This window comes from Trichomycterus rosablanca, chromosome 18 (genome assembly GCF_030014385.1).
Source record: "Trichomycterus rosablanca isolate fTriRos1 chromosome 18, fTriRos1.hap1, whole genome shotgun sequence".
Taxonomy (NCBI): domain Eukaryota; kingdom Metazoa; phylum Chordata; class Actinopteri; order Siluriformes; family Trichomycteridae; genus Trichomycterus; species Trichomycterus rosablanca.
In genome coordinates this window covers 16,690,518-16,695,822 of record NC_086005.1, presented here as the reverse complement: position 1 = coordinate 16,695,822, position 5,305 = coordinate 16,690,518, and the positions used below count along the sequence as shown (strand labels likewise).

The following is a 5,305-nucleotide window of genomic DNA, read 5'->3' as shown; positions in this document are numbered from 1 at the left end:
TAAGACTATGTGTCGTTCCATTAGGAATATGAGGAAACAATTAAGATGATAGTTTAATTTTAGAATTGCAACAAACAAACAGCACAGAGAGGGTTAACACCTAAACAATAAAGCTTATTTCTTAAGCAATATTCAAATCCTGCTTACAAATTAATCACTACATGTGCATTTTAGAGGAATATTGAGACAACTATCCAAGGTTCAAAACACTACAGTCATATCCTCTTACTACAGCTGGTACAGTGAGCGGAACTTAAAGTTAGCAATAACAAAGTCCACCCATTTAGAAAGAGGATATGATTGCTCAACTTTACTGTCATTTGAAATTGGTCTCACTGAGTTACTCCTGCTTGGGCCAATCACCAATATTCTTTCCAGCAACAGCAGAGGCAGCACAATTCTGCACAAATTTAACCCTGCACATTCCAATACAAATTAAATAGGCAACTATGGAGGTTTTAATTGGTTGAATTTGTATTTGCTTAAATGTTGATTGTCAAATTATTAGCAGATAAAATTGGACCTGCTCATATTTAAAAATATTATTTTTAGAATATCTTAGGCCCTCTCTTTTATAATTTGTAAAAGGTATCTTGTATTCAAATTTTTTCTGTAAAAGAATATTAAATGACTGGAAAAGGCATGAGCAGAAAGTGATTTAACATTTATATGTTATTTATATTAAAGACAGCATTCAGCAGTAAAAGAAAGAAACCACTTAAATTCAGACCAGAACTTTTCATTTGACTGTCTCTATCTGCAGTCTGCAGACTGTTGTGGCTAAGCTAAAAAAAAAAAGTACCACAGTTTGGCTTTCTCCCAAAATGTAACAAAGAATACAGGCAACACAAGTGGTGAACAAATGATGTATTTTGTGAACGAGTTGGTCTAACACCAAATGACCCTAATAAAAAAATATAATTGCCCTGTCAACCCAATTTAAAGGTTAATAAAGTAAGCTAATTGCACACAGTCAGGCTTAATTACAGGCACCACTGCTTTGTGTAAATCTCACTTGTTTGAATTATTTATATTCAGCCATCACAAACATTTAAGAAAATTATGTGATGATTCTGAAAGGAATCATAAAAAGTTTATAGCATTTATCTATGAAAAGCCATTTATTATGCTTTTGAATGTACTGAATTAAAGTAGTAAGTAATTTGCAGAAAACTCTTGGAAATGTGGCAGCTGCTGGAATATTAACTGAAACATCCACCACTGCCAAGTTTCCACTGTTGGACCCCTGAGCCAGACCCATTCCCCTGCTTGCACTGTTTTTATTTTCAGCCATAATTGTTTTAGATAAAAGCATCTGCTTAATACCGTAAGTGCAAATGATTACATACACAATGTCCATTGCTTGTGGACACCTGAGCCTGTTGGGCATCCCTTTCCAAAACCATTTTGCACCCCTCAGCCTCTTTTAGGGAATTTGTGTCAAAATAGTTCAGTCAAAATAGTATTTGTTAGGTTAGGCACCTCACAAATTTATCTCAGTTGTGTTTACTGGTCCAAATTAGGGCTCTGTACAGCTCACTGGAGATCCTCCACACCAAACTGAATTAAACCATTTCTTGGTTGAGTCTGCTCTGTGCATGCTTCAACCAAAAAAACCTCAACTTGTTCCACAGGCCTGTTTGCTTAGAATTGATTTTACACACCTGATAGAAGTGGTTGTGGATAAAACAGACACCTAAACTCAGGGGTGTCCACATGCTTTTGGCCATGTAGGGTATTTTTTAGGACTGGCCAGCTCCATTAAAGGATTACTGATACAACAAGCTGTGATGGAAGAGCCAAAATGAAGGTTTGATTGTGTTAAAGTAAACTAGTCCACAATGTCTAATTTTTTATTACAAACTATTTTTTTTTTTTTTTTTAATCATGCAGTTCAGTAATTCCTGGGGTTTTTACCAGGGCCTTCTGTTCATAAATGATAACCCTATTGTGGTTTGGAGGACCATCAAGGCTTATAAATGACTTTGTTGCCCTCTTCATAGACACATAGTGTATATAATTTATGATCCCTTTAGGAATTCTAATTGCTGCATATTTTGCTTGATGCATGTTTGTGCTGGGGATAAATATGGATTGATATAAGTGATGTTTACAATGAGCAGAGCGGCCTGCAATCAAGCTTGACTGTGTGCAATTAGGCAATTAGCTGATCTTAATGACCCTTTAAATTGTGTTAATTTTACAATACAGCAATGTTCCTCTCTCTTTTTTTTTTATACACTTAAAAATGAAAGGAACGCTTAAATCACACAACAGACCTCAATGAATGAAAATGATGTTACAACGGTAAGTGGAAACCAAGGCCTGGATTCAAAATCAGTAGTGTGTATGACCCCCTCTTGCCTGTATGCACTCCTGACAATATGAACATGCTTGTGAAGAGACCTGGTATCCTGGGGGATGTCCTCCTAAATTTGGACCAGGTCATCATTAAGCTCTGATACATCACATACACTGAGACATAGCATACCAGAGGTTCTCAATTATATTCAGGTCTGAGAAATGTGAGGGCCAGTCAACCCCAGGGCCCACTGCACCAGCTAACAGGTCTAACAATGGCATCTCTGGACTATTTCACATTTGAAACAGCAATTTGGATGTGCCATTCTGGACGAGCTGGACTACCTGTGCAGACTGAATGGGCTGCAGATACTGCCCCATACTACCAGTATTGACAAGGGCACTAGCAAAATGCCAAACTAGAAAGAAAATCAGTCAGGAAGGATAAGGAGAATGTAATTGCCTGTAGTCACCGGTGTGGGCACGTTGCGAAGTATTGCCACAGTGACTTTTCCTGAGCCTACCGAGCGATTTATATATATAGTGTTTTCCGTGTACCGAATTCTGCCTGTTTACTGTTTACGATTTTGCCGCTTCCTTGTTTATCTCGTTCGCTTCCGTATCTTGTTTTTTTGTGTTATTAGTTATCGCTTGTGCTTCCTGTTGTTTTCTCTGCCTTTTTTGTTTCTACGTCGTGGTGTTTTGTACTTTATCAACGCATTAATAAAGCGTATTTTTGTTATCCGTGAGCATCCATTTTTGCCAGCGACGTTACATACTGTTGCCAGTGAAATTGTAGGTGAAATTATTTCACCATCGCTTAAGCTTTCTAACTGGACAGATTAATATCCCTTGGCTTGGCGTTAAACAGTGATGATTAAGTGACTAGGCACATGCAACCTTAAACCAGGAAGACTGCAAGCGCTCTTTCTTTCATCTCTTTGCTGACGATTGGACCCAAACATTTCAAAGTTGGATTTGTCACTCCATAATACTCTTTTTCACTGATTTTCACTTTGTGAGCTTTAGCATATGTTAGCCTTTTCAACCTGTTCTCCTTGCGTAAGTGGTTTCTTGTGGTTTCTTCTGCTACCCTTCCAAAAAGACCATTCAAGATTAAGGTTCTTCAGACTGTAAAAGGGTCCACTAATGTATTTTAGAGTAGCAGGCAGTACCGAGGCGGGAGGTTGAATAAAGTGCACATGCACATTTATCAAAAGAACTTAAACTTAAAATCATGACAATGTATGGTTTCAAATATTCTTTCTGATACTTATGTTGAATATTTCAGTTTTGAGTTGACTAATTTACAGCATTGGGCGGTGACATCTTTGGTTCCTTTCTAACATTTTAACAGTTGTAATGTCCGTCCCATCCTGGCATACTGATGGCAGTATTTACCTGTATCTTCTTTACTCTCCAGCTGGATGTGGATGAACTGCAGATCTAAAATACTCTACAGATGCATCAGTGGTAAATGTCTCTGGTTAGTGGTGGCGGACAGAGGTAAAGAAGAATGCCTTTATTTGTCATATATACAAATACAGGTGTACAGTACAATGAGGGTCAGAGCACAGGGTCAGCCAATGTATGATGCCCTTGGGCAGACAGGGTTAAGGGTCTTGTTTAAGGACTCAACATTGGCTAAATAGCAGAGCCTGGATTTAAACCGACAATTTTCTGATTGATAGCCCAAAGCTCTACCCACTAGGCTACCTCTGTCCCTAAAAAGCTTACAGCAGTCAGTATTCCCAGGCGGTCTCCTATCTAGGTACTGACTGAGCCCAACACTGCTTAGCTTCTGAGACTGGACGAGATCAGGCGTTCTAAGGGTGGTGTGACCGTGGGCATTCCGTCTAATTATTAAGTTCTGGTGTTTCAGATACACTCATTGCTAACAGATGTATAAAATCAATTAAATACAATGCTTTCAACTTTTTGGTAACCATTTTGGAAAGATTTTTTTCTGTTCCAGCATGCCCCTGTGCACAAACCAACGTCCAAAAGGAGATGATTTAACATGTGACATAAAAAACTCCAGTGGTCTGTACAGTTCTGAATTTGGATGGAATGCTGATTGAAAGCTGAATGGACACACATTCCCACAGACGTACTTTAAAAGCTTGTACGTGTACAATTTACATGAACATTTATGGCATTTAGCAGTGTAGTGTCCGGCAGACTCATGGCCAAGTAAACATATAGCATAGTTTAGCTTCGAACCATTATCATTCACATTTTCTTATTTCTACATTCAATGTTTTACTGTTTAGTGGCAGTAGAACAGCAGCTTCTATTTTGCAGATACTTTCCAGAACATCTGGGTTTCTACACTGCTGCAGAGTGGCGGTGTATTATCTCAGAGTAAAATGGCTCTGAAGAAGCCTAGTACAAATTAATGTTTCACTCTTATCTTAACAGATCGAGAGCGCTGACCTTAAACTCACTGCCAAGTGGCAGGTTAACTGAGCCATAAGAGCTCAATCATTTCTGGGACAGGATCCACATTTTATCCTCAAGATGAGAACAATATGAGGATACTGAGGTCCATCAGCCAGAAGACATTTTACTCTGAAAGAATGACAGCAAAATTAATACAGCTGGAGATGTAAACTCTGCTCCAAACTCATCTTCTTATCTAAAGTAATAAATTATCCCTGAGGTTTCTGTCCCTCTGCCAATTCAAACTCAAGCACAGTGAAATAAGGATGATGAACTACTGCATGTTTTCTTCTAAGATTTAATAACTCAAACTCTGTTGTTTTTTATTTATGCCTGTATCCACATTATGTTGCCAAAAGTATTTGAACACCTCTTTTAATATTGAGTTGAGGTGCTTCAACCACTTCATTGCTAAAAGTTATTCAAATTGGTCATATAAAGTAGGGTGACCATACGTCTTCTTTTTTAGACCTAAAAAATACGTTCGGCCTGGGATTTCTGCTTTTGTAGTTTGCTCACACTTTTCTTTGTGTGTTTACGCACTGATTTCACCTTTCTCTTT

The 5,305-nt window shown here is 38.1% G+C and overlaps 1 pseudogene; it reads right to left on the bottom strand.

Moving 5' to 3' along the window:
- Positions 1 to 4,031: 4,031 nt before the first annotated feature.
- LOC134332977 (5S ribosomal RNA) lies at positions 4,032 to 4,150 on the bottom strand (annotated as a pseudogene).
- Positions 4,151 to 5,305: the final 1,155 nt, after the last annotated feature.